Raw genomic sequence first — 16,226 nt, 5'->3', positions numbered from 1 at the left:
GAAATAAGAACCCCACTGTTACAAAACTTAGAGAACATACAGTCAAAGCCACCATGCCACTAATAGAAAATATATTTAAATCATTTGTATTAAAACAAATGAACAAATAAACAGTTGTGTTCTGTGCCCCTTGCTAGAATAGAGATTTCAGTGTAGAAATGGAAGGAGCAGTGTATCATGCCAGGAGCCCGGGCTCCCCAGGATAGATGTGAATTCCCCCAGGGCCCAAGAGCTGTGCTCAGTATTCCAGAGGCTGAAGTTCCTCTGTGGGTTTAGCAGTCAGGCAGCCAAAGCTCCTTCTGGGTCTTGCCCAAAAGGTGGCAAAATCAGTTCAATTCTTTTAACAAATGGTCTCTGCTCCCAGGTGCAAGCTGGGGAATGCAAAGCATTCCTGACACTTTCCTGGCACTGCAAAATGCCCTTCTTCTTAGCTGCTAACCGGCAGTCAGACACCATGCAGGATTTGAAGTTAATTTTACACAGGAAGTCTCTGCTTCTCCAAATCACCACTTTTCCAAAAAATCAGTGGGTTGGGGTTTTTTTCATGGTGTATAACAGATCCAAATGCTTCTTTTTAACCTTCAGCATTCTTCTTAAAGCATCACCACCAACAAATCCTAATTTTATTGCTGTATCCTGGGCCACTTTTGTATTTTCAGTGTTCAGCTAAGGTTTGTCATTGAAAAGCAGATAAATCCCTCTTTCTAATTGCTATATTCCACAGCAGGTAATTGGACAGTAATGTTGTCACTGCTGGCTTCACTCTAACCCTTCACTCTAGGGATGCAGAAACACCTGGACCATTATATGAAATATTTTTATGTACAAATAGTCCCTGAGCCAAGGGTGACAGAGAAAAGATTTTTTTATAATTTTGAGTAAAATGGTTCTTTTAGCACTATAGAATTAGAGTGAGGAGATTAACTTTGCCTATCCCTTCTCTCCAGTACTGGAAAGAGAATTTTGATTATCACAAACTAGAGGTCAAAAACTATGCTCAAGTGCTGTTAAATCAGAGTGGATCATGCCATCTGCTGTACACACACACTCCCTGCTGTATCTCACCTATGTGCCAGTTCTGAGCCTATAGTTCTCTTCTATGACCAGAAGAAAAGAATAGAGGAATATCATCTGCAGTCTTCTTTCTGTTCTTTAATGTAAAGCATGTTTTTGGTAAAAAGTTTTCAGCAAAGTTAATTTACCTTAGCTAACTTTGGTTATCTTTTCCATAGCTTTTGATTTTCCCATTGCAGGTCCTGGAAGTAAGATATATAACAGTACATTTTACTTGTTCTTGTGCTCTTATGTCTATCAAGAACTGTGCAGTCATCGTACTCTGTCCCCTTCCAATTACTTCTCTTACAGTACCCAACTTGTTTTTTGTTGTTGTATATCACATTATTTCTTGTTAGATTCTGTTCATTCCATTTACAAATTGCTCTGTATGTTCAGTTTAACAAAGTTCTTTACAGACCAGCTTAACTGCTTTACAAAAGTTTTCAGTGTACTTTGTAGGGCTCAGCAAACCAGCCAATTGCAGGAAATAAATTACACATCAGGCCAAGTGGTTTGGCTGTTATTCCTTAGGGCAATGCCAAGTTTCTTACATATAAATTATGAATCAGCATTTGGATTATTATTCCACAAGCTAGTCACTGCAGGTGTAAACCTTGGTACAATTGCCTATGCTACACCAAAAAAAAGTCCCTTGTTTACATAACTTGCAGAATAATTGCCTGCCTGGAAACTGGGTAGTGGTACAGATGCATTTTTTCTAATGTTAAAGGATGAAATGAAAAAAATACTTCCCCTGCTCCATACTTCCCACCCTCCAAAAAAGAATTTTATCATTATATTGCTGCAGTAAGCAGTTCTTTAGTGCTATAGCTTGACAAGCAGGTAACTGAAAGGACACCCAAATAGCAGTGAGTGGAGGCAGGCAAGTGAGTTATAAAGATTTGAATTAAAGGGGTGTGGGAGCAGATCTTTGGATTCTCTTAGGAAGAATCAAAGAACAGCTTCCACTGCTGAATGAATAGACTTGTCTCTCAGATGTTCATGATCTCAATGTTCAGCTCCCTTGACTAAGAAACGTATTTGGGTTCTAGGAAAAGGGATTGAAAGTGCTACAGAAAGACATCAATGAATAGAAGAAGTAAAATAGGATTCTGGCAGAAAAAGAAATGCCAGGTCTCAGTCCCATGCCATTCTTTTCAGCTGTGAAGTGGTGAGAGGGAGCAGAAGCCACTCCAGATATATATTTGCCTCTCAGGCTTTGTCAGCAACCAGACTGGGAGCCATGACAACATCACTGGCAGAAACAGCCAAGCCCTGCTTGCCATCAGCACCACCAGTGATCCCAGCCAGAAATCCCCTTCACCCTGCACATCCACTGGAACTGCACTGACACGCAGGACAAGTTACATCATGTCAACACTAGCAGGGAATTGCCACCTGCATGATAGCAAGATACTGATTTTATCAATAAATGGATAAACAAGGCCACCAGAAGGACGTGCTCCCAAAGTTTCTGTAGAAGAGCTGATTACACTCAGATGCATTCTAGTACTAATCCGTGCTAATCTTAACAGGCTCAGTGAAGAGTGTTAGTGGTGTTAATAAAAATTTACCAAACTTTTCTGGTGCTAATACATTTAGGCAATTAAATTCCAGTATCCTTTTGTAGCTCTTTTTATCTATTTGATGAAAATACCTTTGTTCCACATAATGTAGCTAGGATTAGTGCTATTGGCCTATTTACAAAATAAATAGGCCAGTTCTGTCTAATTCTTGCCTATGTTGTCATCAGCAGACTATTTCAAAGTCACAGAGGATCCTTCCAGACTGCTCTAAGAGATAACCTGTGCATATGCCAAAAGGGAAGATCATGGCCTTCTCTGCATTCAAAGCACATAACAAATGTTCTTTAATTTTTCAGACTGAGAAAACTATTTGTCCTGGCCCATATTCTGAGTAGCCTTGTCTGAGCCCCATCAAGGTCCCCACTGTTAGCTCCTGAGCATTACAGTCAGTTAGCCTTTAGTAAAGACAGCAAATAAATTGAGATTTTAAAAAAAAAGGCATTACTACTTCTTGTCCTGAAATAAAAAAGCAGGATGAAGTGATGACAGACTGTCAGTATTTCGCTCCCCTTTCTGTCCAGGGGATATCTGAAAGCCTAAAAGTTAGGCTTCACAGTAAGCAGTGGCATAGTGAATATTTTCTTTTACATTGTGGCCCTAATCTTCAAGTCAACATCTGATATTTTTTGGTTTTTTTTCAGAAAAAAAAACAGAAGTCTGAAAAATGGCATCAAAATATAAAGTAGACTGTACCCTGTTAAAGCATAGCATCAGCCATACTTAGTGTGACTGCTCTAGCACTTTTGGTCATCAATGCTTTCAAAATGGTTTGAGATAGTCTCTGGGCACTCTCAGTCAGTACCTATCAGTGGCGCTTCTTGCATTAGAGTACAAAGCTGAGAAAGATGTAGTACAGTACAAATGACATTTAAGAAAGATTTATCCTAATTAACTACCTAAAATGGATGATGTTGTAACCAGCCTCCCAAACTGTAAAGGAGTAATAAGAGGTTTAGTTACCATCATTTCTATGTGCCACTAATCAGAGCAATGACTCACCCCCCAGGTTTTGTTAGAGGATGGGTCAGCAGGACAGACCTGGTGAATCAGAAGTGCCAGCTGCAGTCTCCACAAGGCACAGATAACCAGCAGGAGACTGTAGAAACTTTCTGAAAGAAAAGAGAGATGATTCCATAATATACAAACAGACTGGGATAAAGAAAAAACCAAACCAGTAGGTCTTGATTTGTTACTTCTTTCTGGGAGGACTGGGTGAGACCCCAGAGTAATTTAAAACCCTTTGAAGGACCTCAGCAGGCTGGGGAGATGTGCAAAGAACAGTCTGAAATACAACAGAGGCAAATGCAGGGTCCTACTAGCAAAGAGCAAACCTTCCAAACAGAGTGTGCTGTGCTTAGATCATCCCTCCCCTCTTTATTTTAGTACAAAGTATATACTCAAATCTACTTTATTTGTGTGTAAAGAGGCACACATTCCTTGGAGTGAATGACAAAATTCTGATTTCTGATTTTTTTAATAAACTTCTGGTTTAAAGAGATCCCTTGAAAAGCTGCTCACTTCCATCTTCATTTCCTCCAGATAAGCAGAGGAGCACAGCATGAACCTTTCCCTGGGAGCACTGTGCTCCCCATCCTGGCCTGGCTGCTTGCTTGGAGCAATCCAGTGTCTCTCTGTCCTGTGCTGTGTCTCTAGTCAAGAGCTGGCATTTTAGCATAGCATAGCATGAGCAGGGAAAGGTAACAAAGCAGCTGAAAGAAAACCTCAAGGAGATGCACAGTGAGAATAATCCTTAATTCTCTATCTGACAGAGACATTGCTACACAGGGAAACTGCAGATGCAGTAATGTGTGCATGCTGCTCCTATCAAGGCAGGGGCAAGTGTCTCTGATTCGATGCACGTGGTAACTAAGCATGGATCCATGCTCTACACGGGCAATTTTCAAGAACACCCAGGCAACAATATCAACATTTGCCTCTTTAGTAGTGTTCAGTGCTAATCTAACACCTCCGTACTGATATATAGGTTCTTTCCTCACTCTCTTTTCAGGTTGGCAAAAAAATGAAGCTACTTCCTATTTCATGAGGTGTCTAAGTGCAAAAAGTAGGATTAAATAACATCATTTAGCTCAGGACTCAATTTTTCTTTCCATCAGTCCCTTTCTACACTATGTTTTCTGACCTTTATGGCAATAAAGGCTTGCAATAAACAGTACCTTGTTACTATATCCTAACAGGAAAAAAATAAGCAATATTATTTCAGAAGTTGGAATTATTTTTGTCTAGTATTCACCTGCTAAGGAGTAAAAGGGTGGAGTATTGCTATGTCTGAAATGAAAGCTGTCAAAATTAAAAAGGTAAGTTATGTTAGCCAGAAGCAAAGAGACTTGCAGAAAGAAAAGTATTTCAGTATCAAATCTTAACGCAGAATATCTTCTATACTGCAGTAACCAGTGCATGTAGTTGTACTATTGAAAACTTAAATCAGTTCACAATAAAATAATTGTCCTCAATGGTAAGTTGTTTGCTGATATACTAAAATCAAGTGACTCTCATGGTCCTCCCAGATCCCTGGCATTTAAAATTTCAAGCATCATTAATCTCTCACAAAAGCAGGAAACATGTCCTGATGTACTTGGTGTCTGATCCAGTATTAAAAGTGAAGCAGAACCTGAGAAAATCTTGTGATACTGATTTGGTGAGGCTGCTGCTATGATGCACATTTCTGGCTTTACAAAGTGCCCAGTTACAAAAGAAGATCAGACAATAATTCCTTTGAGCGTGTTTTGAAACATGAACAAAAAACCCTTTCCTTTCTCTCTCCCCACCCACCCAAACTAACAAACAAATAAACAAGGCTCAACACAAGAAACCTCAAATTATTTCAGAGAGAAGACAAGCAAGCTCTGGTTCTGATGAAATTTAACCCTGAGCCAGTGCATGGCTTAATCATTCAGCTAAGAGGGATGGCAGATCTGTGTCTCCAAGAAATCACTTGCTATTAGATCAGTTGGGAAATCAATTTCTGCAAGAGCTAAGATGGACTGTGCAATGGTTACTCAACCAAATTACATTTCTTCATTCCATCTCTAGTGACTGATAAATAAAAAGAAAAAAAATGTTTGGCATCTACTATTTTTATTACTTTCTTTTGTGGAGCTCCTCATTGATTATAGGGTGGAGGTCAATGCTGGCTAAACATCACAGCCTTCAAACTGGTGAATACCTGCATCTTTCTAAAAGCGCTTATTAAAGATGTTGAATACTTACCATGCACATCAAATTCAATGGCTAATTGAAAGCAGGGGTTGAAATATTTCCATTTGGGAGATGAAAGATAAACCCCTCAAACATCTGGGCAAAAAATTAAGCTTTAATCTTAAGGAAAAATTCATTTTTTCCCCTGTGAATCTGTACTTGAGTTACCAGCCTTCGTGGTCTCCAGGGCTGACAGAAAACCCCAATACTCTTCAAGAAATTCCCTGGGGAGCTGAGAGAAAAGATACAATTGTGCAGACGCTTCACCAGAACATGACAGGTGCTTCTCTTCCACATGGCCATTGATGGACCAGCAGTTTTGGTACCAGAAAAACAACATGACTCTCTAGCTCTGGACACTGTCTGTATTCCCTGTACTCTACTCTGGACATATAAACCCACCAGCAATGTTGTAACTGAAATTTAAACAGCAAGGATTGCACCTGTAAGCATAACTCCATTAATGTCACATAGAGCTACAGAACATGGCTCTGATTCCTTAAACCAAGTATACTTTTGTTGATATATCCTGGTCTGTCAATTATAAGCTCATACAAAAAAATTTCTAAAAAAACAGCAGGGAACAATTAAAGTCTGAATAGTTATAGATGCACAAACTTGTAGCTAAAAATTAACCTCTCCAGGGGGGAAAAACAAAGGTTCAGGCAAAGTAGTAGCTGTGTACTAAATTTATACATATGCAAATATTTTTAAATTCAATAGAAAGGGACAAGTTAATCCAAAGATTTAGATGAATTAGAACAACCAGGACAAAGAGAACTTGCAAATCTCCTGACTTTTTTCCTTGAAAAAAAAATTTGTAGGAAGACCAAGTTCACGGGGTCTTATTCAAAAAATGAAACAAAAGGAGCCCCATTTCCTGCAATGAGAAAGAAACTTGGTCAGTATACATCTCAATTTTACAAACAGAATTAATATTGACCTACAGGACCACCATTATCAAGTTCAATGATTCCATCATTTCTGACAAACAGGAAACACAAAGTAAACTTCCCAATACAACACAAATTCAGAGTTAGCAGTAGGACAGTTGGAGCTTTGTCTTAATACACAGTGAGAAAAAAAAATAGAGAAAATAAATTATCTCTTTTAGCGTGTTCAGATAATTTGAGGTTTGCAATAAACTGGTGTTTTTGATGCTGAGTTAAAATTAACTGCTACTAACATAGCGACTATAGCCAGGAGAAAACAAAACAGGAACACAAGCAAACAGCTTCTTTTTCAGTTTTACAAAATTCTATTTTCAGCAGACTAAGCAAGACTAGGAAAAAATTGCAGTGCTTCTAATTCATAAATAATACAATTAATTAAAATACAAAGGCAAATGAAAGTTTAATATTACAGCATTTATGAGAGATAATTTAATCAACTAATGAAATTTCCACCTCTTCATCTTCATTAGTCCTTTAAAAGGCAGCAAATTTATCAGTAACTAGATGCAAGAAGAGTCTCTAAATTACTTTGAGATTATCACAGCAGGTTCATGAAGTGCCAGAGAATAACAAGAAAGCCATGGGAATTGTTTGAGAAGCAATATCCTCTAGTAAGAGGATACAGTGAGAGGAAGTTCAGGACTCCTGATTCTGTGGAATAGAGATATTTTTTATCCTGATTGTTAGTGCTGGATTTAGCCCCATGTAGAGTTTATGCCATACACTGGGATGATCAGTGTCTGACTGGGCAGAGAACGGGGTGGACAGGCAATGAGCACTTCCCTAAAGCATGACACTACCAAGTAAAGCTATCAAAATTGTTTAAAGAAATTTTAACCAGCTGAATGAGCCTTTGTTGCATCCGAGCTTTGCATCACAGTCAGATTCCTGACAGAGGATCAGAACATTAACTTTACTGCAAATTCAAACTGCAGCTTCTCCATCCTTTCCAGCTGAGATTCTTGCCAATTTTAATGTTGCGTGCTAATGTGTCAACTATTTGCAATTGTGTCAATAAGGCCTTTTCCATAAGAAGATTTGTTCATTACACACAACCAATAACACCAAAATACATTGGATCTTTATCTTTATCTTTTAGCCCTGACCATTTTTTTCTATTCTGCCAACCTATTTTTATTTCATTATGTCGTGGTTTGACACGGAAAGAGAATTTTTTCCGGAAGGAAGAGGTCAATTTAGATATTGACCAATTGAAAGTAGACACGCCTCTGAGAACACAGAGGGGTTGAAAGCAGAATTCCCAGGGGAACTCGCTCTTTTTGGTTCCGGTCAGTGTGCAGTGCAGACCTTCCCCCCGCCCAGCCACGAGCTGGGTGGGGGAGGGGAAGCCCCATGGCCTGAAAGGTAGGCCCCAAGGGTGGTGGAAGGACTGGAACCGGGCTGGCCCCTGCAGATGGAAGGGTGGAAGAAATCTGGGATGTCCCCCCCCCCCCCCCCCCAAGAGTTCCTCTCCCGAGAGGGAGAGAGAAAGCCGCAAGGAAGGAGGAGCGGGGGGAGCTGCTGCAAGGTGCCCAGTGCGTGGGAGTTGCTGGATGTCTGGGCATCGAGCCATCCCTGGGAGTTTGGACTTTTAACCATTTCTTGAGAAAATGAAAGCTTTGTGAATTTTCCTTTCCCCTCCTCGGTTTGAAAGAGAGGAAGAGGGACACCTTGGACCCTGGGATGGGATGGGATGTTGGACAAGGAGTGGCTTTTGGCTGGACTTTTCCATGTTAGCCACAACCTGAACCAAATCTTCTCCTTCAAGAGGGACTGTGTTTTGGGAGGATGCCAGTGAGTCAAGAGACCTGCTTCAGCTGGGAAAAAGACAAAATTGGAGTGAACAGAGAAAAGGTTAGGGGGTTTGTGGTGGCGTCCCCCTGTCCTGGAAAGGAAAGAGAAAAGAAAAAGATCTCTGTTCTTGAGCCCTTGGCCCCAGGGGAAAATGGGGGGGACTGTGGTCCCAAACAATGAAAAACTGAACTGTTGTTTTCTCCCCTCTTGGCAGGGCATCCTTGAAAGGAAAAATCCTAAAAGCAGTCTGTCCATCCATGCATTGGTGGTGAGAGCACTGTGCATGGAAAGGAGAAGGGTCACCATGGCAAACTTTTTCTCCGGGCGGTGCCATGTGTGACATGGAAACACAGGATGTGGAGCTGTGTTTCTTGGGGGGTCTGTGGCACAGGAGAGACTCTGTTCCCTCGAAGGGCTGAGTATCGATTGCTTGGAGGGTGGAAACCTGATTGGGGTCCAGATTGTCTCACTGTGGTTTGTTGGGGTTGGGTGGTGGGGGGAGGAATGTTTTGCAAGGTTTTCATTTGATCTTTGTGTGTGTTTTTTTTTCCCTTCTTTAGTTTTCTCTTTTCTTTAGTAGTAGTAGTTTAATAAAGTTTTTTTCTGTTATTAAGCTTGGGCCTGCTTTGCTCTATTCTAGATTCCACTTCACGGCATTCAAGGGAGGGATCACATTTTCATGGGGGCACTGGCATTGTGCCAGTGCCAAACCGTGACACATTATTAACTTTTTATTTTTTGTTTCTTGAAGCTGACCTAATTTTTTTTTCCCAAAGGACATTTCAGAATATAATTTCTTTAACAGCAGAATGACTACTTCTTTTGAGATTCAGGACATATGTTTGGATCATTAAGTATTGACTTAAAGGCTAGCTCCACCAATGGAAATCTTTGCCAAACCACAGCCTTAGACACCAAAACCACCCTGCTACCTTAAATGCTTCTCATAAACACATAAAATAAATGCAATTGACCTTACTTGTTGATGTGTTTGCTAACAAACTACATCTGTTAGCAGGAACACAGATGCATTGCAAATGCTTTTTGTACCTACCAAAGCATAGCCCATTAACAATGGGGAGAGCTCGCTCAGGTTAGCTGAGGGAGACAATCAGTAGATGATGGCAATGAGGTGACCACCTCCAACAGAAGGATGACAGTGATACCTGTGCCCTTCCTCTCCTGGCCTGGAACAAATCACAGCATTTGGCTGCCTGAAAGGCCACATATTTACTTATTTTAAAGGAAGAAGAGTTGAGCACTGTGAGGTTTGTTGCTGTTGCGAATCCAGTGCTGATAAAACACACTGCCCAGGGAAGACTGCCAATAATACCAGATTCTCCTGTCTCAGAGGAGGGTCCTAATGACTGGCTGCTATTAAGAGATCATAAATTACACTTGTATAATCCTCTTCCCTATCCAGAGAGCTCACTTTGGTGTAGACTCAACAAACAGCATCTTCTATTTATCATCTTTTTATTTCTCCCATCTACAGTGGTCTCTCAGATTAACAACTCTTGTTCCTGAAAAAGTGTGAGGCTTGGAGTTGAAGCCCCTGACCCCAAGGGGACCTCCAAGGGGTGCAGTGGAAGCACCACCGGCCTGAGTGAGATCTTGGGCCCCAATGCTATTTAATGAGATGTAGGCATCTCCTTTACTGCTCCAGGCTGTGCTTACAGGGCTCAAGTGCAGTCAATACTATATTTATTCTACATACAATCCCAATCTCAGTTTAACCATGTTAGAAAACATGTCAGACAGAGCACAAAGGTTAAAAGCCCCAGCTCTAGTAGCTTTCCTCCCTGTCCCAGGACACAGAGCACCACTCACCAAGTGAGCAATGCTGGCAGGGCAGAAGCAAGAGCTGGAACATCAAACTGCAAATAATATTCCAAAGTTTTGAAGGTTAGGAAAGCACACAATCATGACAGGAAGATCAAATTCTATTTCAGCTTCCACCATGTATTTTAGAACTGAAATATCAACTAGAGATGTGACATCTTTGCCAGGAGAGTTTCACCTAGCACACCTAGCTGTAGTTGAGGATGTGGAGCTGTTTCTGTGTATAACATCTCTCTGTAAATGGTCAGAGCAGTCCAACTACACCTCCAGCAAGTACAGGCTTGCATCTGGAGAAGGGGAGTGGAAATCAGAAACAGACCAACAAATATTACCACTAATTTTAAAAGTCAAAGTTCTGCAGTTAATGACAATGGCTTTTCACTAGGGTCTGAATGCTGTTCAAGCAATATTTTCCTTTTGTTTTTTTTTCAATTTCTGCATCTTATGTAAGGTGATAAGAGGTAAGGTATTGTATCTATGCCAGGAGCAGACACACGTGTTGGAGACCAATTATCACAGGGGGCTGGAGAAAATGCTCAGACAGTGGAACTGGAGCAGAAGACTGGAAACCCTTTACACATTAACTAAAGTGTCACTTACCTTTCTTTGTCAGGGGTGAGAAGTTAAAGGAATCCACATAAACACATTCCACTGCCCCAGATTTCTTTCATTAGTCCAAGTTAATATGTTACTTCATTAATTGTTTCTGTTTCAATTAGCATTTGGGAAGCCAGTGCCCTCTGCTTGATCCATAAGATGAGTGGGCTTGTTTCTTAGTAATAAAAATCAACAAACTAATAGTATTTTACAAATTAAACTATAATTAGTTTCCTGTTAGATGAAATTCTACTATGTGCTTTCAGTCAGGAGAAAAGTTTAAGTATACAAGATTGAAGTAACTTGTTACCTTTCAAAACCACAAAAGTCACACTGTGATTTTACTATTACAATCCAGTAAAAAAAAAATTAGAAGATTTAAAGACAAAATTTTCTGAGCAATTGAAGACAGACATGCCTCTTAATTCATCTGCTTTAAGTTGTGAATTAGTAGCATGTCTAGTTCAACTGTTAATAGGAGAGGAAGCACAGTGACTTATCCTCACACATAGAAATACTGACTGACTTCAGAGAAAGAAATGGAGCTCTCAGAATATCAACAAGACACAGCTTTAGTGAAAATTCCATCCTTCAGCTTTCACGGGGGCATTCTGCCCAATCTTTAAAGTAAATTCGGTAAATTTGGTAAATTCGGCCACAAGTAGTTCAAACCAATTTTTAATATGTCTTTTTTCTCTTCAAGGGCATTTTGACCACAGATTAGGAAAGTTTCAAAGAACAGGTTCAAACTGATGGAAGTGAAATATTGCACTGAAGAAGTTGCCTTGACCTTCAGGTCTGAGCAAAGCCTTGTCCAGAAATTCCCTCCTTTTGCCTCTCTGTGTTTCTTTGCTATTATTAAAGGTCACCACAGCAGAAGTTAATTGAAATTTGCCTTGGAAAACAGTCATGGAAAGCTACTCAAAACCACATTGAAGTTATAGGTTTGATATCCTTGGGTATATGTGGCTGCCGTTATTGCAGTATAGATTTGTACAATCAGACATTCTCTTCAGTGGTGGCTTGTTTTACTGGTGTTGAAGAGGTAATAGATATTTTCTTGCTTACCTTCATTTAGATAATACAATTTTGGGGGTTTAAACCCTAGCTGGTCACCAAGCACCACAGATCTGCTTGCTCCCAGTAGGACAGGGGAGAGAACCAAGAGAGTAAAAGTGATAAAATTCATGGGTTGAGATAAAGATAGTTTAGTAGGGAAAACAAAATACATACACATGCAAAGCAGAGCAAGGAATTAAATCACCACTTCCCAAGGCCATTCACCACGTCCCTTTGATCAGTTTGGGTCAGCTTTCCTGGCTGTGTCCCCTCACAAGTCTTTCAATCCCCCCCATCCTCCTTGCTGGCAAGGCAGTAAGAGAAGCAAAAAAGGCCTTGGCACTGTGCAAGTGCTGCTCAGCAATAATGAAAATGTCCCTGAGTTATCAGACTGTTGCAACATACATTCAAAACATATCCCCATACCTGCTACTATGAAGAAAATTAACTCTATCCCAGCCAAAATCAACACAATAATCCAGTGATTTTCTTCTCAGCAATTTCTAGTGAATGTATACATGTAAAAGAAAAAATAACTGATTTTTTTTTTTTCTTAGTTGTCTTTTTTTCTTTCTGGACATGTAATAAAAAGTGATCAAAGTCTGGCCAAAAAAATGCTTCTTACAAAGTCAGCAGTGAAAAAAAGTCTATTCCTGGAGTTGTAACAACAATGAGTAAAGAGGTATCAAAGATAAATTTGCTACAAAACTGCCTACACTACTGAAGGTAAAATAGAACCCACGTAACCAAACTCCCCAAAAAGACTAGTTTCTTCTCTAAACTTATCAAAGGAGAAAACTAAGAGGTACATTTCAAGCAGCTCCAGTAATTAGCACCTTTTCCCATCCATTGTAAATTGCTTCCATGATAACAAGAGTCATAATCATGCTGTACTTCAACTTGTCACTTCATTACACTAATTGCACAACCACCAAATTTTGAAACTTTAAGTAATGCACTGATAAACAGAATCTTCACCATATGCCACAAGTGTTTAATTGGATCTCTAGGTGGCAAAAACTTATGCTGTGTAGCTGTGATGAAGTAGATCACTGTAATGATTACACATACTCCAGAAGAGACACGTCTGCAGAAGCTGTGAAAAATCGTATTGTGTTACTGCTCTGTGAATGGAGCACAGATACATTATACAGAGGCAGGCACCACCAATAATCTTGCCTTTAGCTTTGTAATTTACAGACTTCCAAACTTGCTCATCTTGCTATCATGTTATTCCTTGTTTTCTGGTACACACTGCTGTTCAAATATCCATGAGCATAAATGAATTTAGCAGCTAATGGAAGTGGCTTTATATACTCATTAATACTTGAAGGATTTTAAGAGGGATCTGATTTTCAAGGACTGCCAAACAGATGATCTTTAAAAAATCATGTCTGTTTATATTTAGTAAGGTGCCTTAAAACATAATTTCTAAAATCAGTAGTTTCTTAAAATTCAGCTTTGCTGTGCCATGGTGTGTTGGGCCTAACTAGCAACCAAAAATCCAGCCTGACATTTGCCCTATAATCTCCTGCAGTAGTATCTGAAGAAAATATCAGGAAGGTTAGAAGACTAATGGATCAAGATAGTGACATTTTAGTAAGAAAAGCAAATGTTTTGCACACAGGCAGAGCAAAAACAATTCATTCACCACTTCTCATTAGCAGCCAGATGTTCAGCCTCTTACATGAAAGGTGAGCCCCAGCATTCACAATGATTATTTGGGAAAACAAGCACCACAGCAATTAGGACAACCAAATGTATTGCTTTAAGCAGTAAAAGTATTACTTTAAGAATTACTTGATATCGTACTTGGAAAATACCCTCATTCTAACTAAAATATATATTATAATGCTTAAGTACCACAGTCTAATTGTACAACCAGACACTGAATTTCTACCTTTAAGAAAAACCTAATATATTAGATATTGGTACACCTTAATTCCATTAATCCTTTTTCCACCTTTCTCTGTCAGCATTCAGGCTGATAGGAACTCCATCCCAGCCAGCCCACATACCAGGACTTTCCTCTTTCTGGTAGCAAGGACAGCTATACTTTTAAAGCTATTCCTCAGCATTACTTCAGTTTTAAGAGTGAGAATGCAGATGTCTAAAACTTTGCATTTGATTATATAGTCAGTATCAAAAACACACACCTTTCATTTTTTAAAAAAAGCCCAATAAAAACAATAATTGTTGTGAATAACAGAGTGCCTAAATTTTACTAGGATGGGCATTAGAACCTCACAAAGCCACACACAGGTCACCAAGCACCTTTTCTCCCTCACTTAATACACAGTCTTGGAAAAGTCTGCTACACCTGCCAGTGCTCTGGACTGCTCGATGGTTTTTGTCAGGGTGACCCTGGAGACAAGAAGAAAATTACCCTGTAATGTAAAAGAGAATGCAGCCTTGGATTTGAGAAGTGTGGAACTCTGATGAAAAGATGCTATGAGGAAACCTGGCCCTGGTCTTGGGCTGGCAAAGAGGTGACTGAATAAAAAGAATACATTCTGTCCTGGTGCCCCCAATACATCCTGGTGCCCCCAAGACAAGCATCACTGGTTTTATCTCCACAAATCTTCAGACATGTGATACCACTCAGCAAAGGGACAAAGACAAGTACCAAAAGAGGAAAAATCATGAAAAATTCACAGCTGCTTTAACCACCAGGCTCCTGAGAATTAATACAACCACATGATGAGCCTGCACCCTGATTACATCCCATCTGGGCTAAACCAACACAAAGGAACTAGCTGAACTGTGAACTAACTTGACAGAATAATTGTGCAGGCTGATTAAAAAAAAAAAAAAAACCACCACTGTTAAAAACCACTTCCTTAGATTGTTAACCTCCCTCCTGAAAGGAGGTATAATGGCTCCTCTAACAAGCCAAACACACTGAGAGCAGCAAAAATAGGCCACCTCCAGCACAGGAAGTCTTGATTGCATCAGTATTCCACAAAGGGCAGTGACTCCTCTAAAGTCAGCATACAGTGAGTCCCAATTGCCATATACTCCTGCTTCCCAAATGTCTATAACAAAACTTTACCCCCTTTACATTATTTTCCACACTGGCCCCTACTGAAAAAAAGTCAGAAGTTAAAATCTTAAAAGGAGCCTAAAAAGGCTAGGGATGAAAAAAAAAATCACTATTTCTTTTGAATCAAGGGCACACCCTAGCTCTCTGTAGTCTCCTTGGAAATTCCCTGTCCCTGCTATTGGGAGCCGAAGATAGAGGGTTCTTGCATTAAAGAGTCTTTACCTTATTTAAAAACGACTTTAAAAATACTGTACTCACAATACAATAGAATAGACATACACAACCTAAATATACAGTACTCACAGTGTTCCTGTTGCTATGAAAGGGAAAGGGAAAACTCCAGATATGAGGCTTTGAAGCCTTTTGAGTTAAATATCCTGCAGAACAGAGCCTATATGATACATGGACCACCCTGATGATTTACACTTGAAAAATTACTATAGTATTGAGGATCACCAAAAATAATTGTATCACAATTGTAATTGTGAATGCTTAATGCAAGAAACAGAATTTAAAGATATATTGAGCATGATTTCAGAGGCTACAACAGCCAAGTATGTCTTCTACTAATAAAACCTACTACCATGCTCTTATTGTGTCCTTCCAGTTACATCAGTGTTCTGATGTGTTTAAGGAAACATCTGTTATCTTTGCTTGACTCATTTTCCTCTGTCAGACTGAAATTTGTATGTGCGAAATGTGTTTGTGGGTCTGTGAATTACAGCTCCTGGCAAATTCTGCCTCTGAATTTGCCATGTGATTTACAGAAACAGTTTCCAGGTGTTGAGGTATCATCTGGTTCCTAGCAATGGCAAGGAAAGTTAGTGCTGAAATCAGCAAGGCAAGGGATCAGCTAACTTCTCAAAGAAGACAGCTAACAATATAAAATGAACTGTTCAAGGTGTATGTTTTTAGTTTGGAATCAGGTACACTGCACCAAATGTGGATATATCCAGATTCTCCTGCATAGCAAAATAGGGGTGAGTTATAGAACAGCATTGGAAAACTCCCTCTGACTGCAGTGTAGGTCAGACCAAAGCTTGGTATTCATTTCATGTGGCTTTTTATCCCACCAGCAGG

At 39.7% G+C, this 16,226-nt stretch overlaps 1 long non-coding RNA gene across 1 annotated transcript; it reads left to right on the top strand.

The window, feature by feature from the left end:
• Nucleotides 1–8,270: 8,270 nt before the first annotated feature.
• Nucleotides 8,271–9,216, top strand: LOC144247418 (uncharacterized). The gene is made up of 2 exons (XR_013341132.1): nt 8,271–8,339; nt 8,580–9,216. It is a non-coding gene; the product is annotated as an uncharacterized LOC144247418 (long non-coding RNA).
• The last annotated feature ends 7,010 nt before the right edge of the window (nt 9,217–16,226 follow it).

Source organism: Lonchura striata, chromosome 1, assembly GCF_046129695.1.
Source record: "Lonchura striata isolate bLonStr1 chromosome 1, bLonStr1.mat, whole genome shotgun sequence".
Classification (NCBI taxonomy): domain Eukaryota; kingdom Metazoa; phylum Chordata; class Aves; order Passeriformes; family Estrildidae; genus Lonchura; species Lonchura striata.
This window is presented reverse-complemented; position numbering and strand designations above follow the sequence as displayed.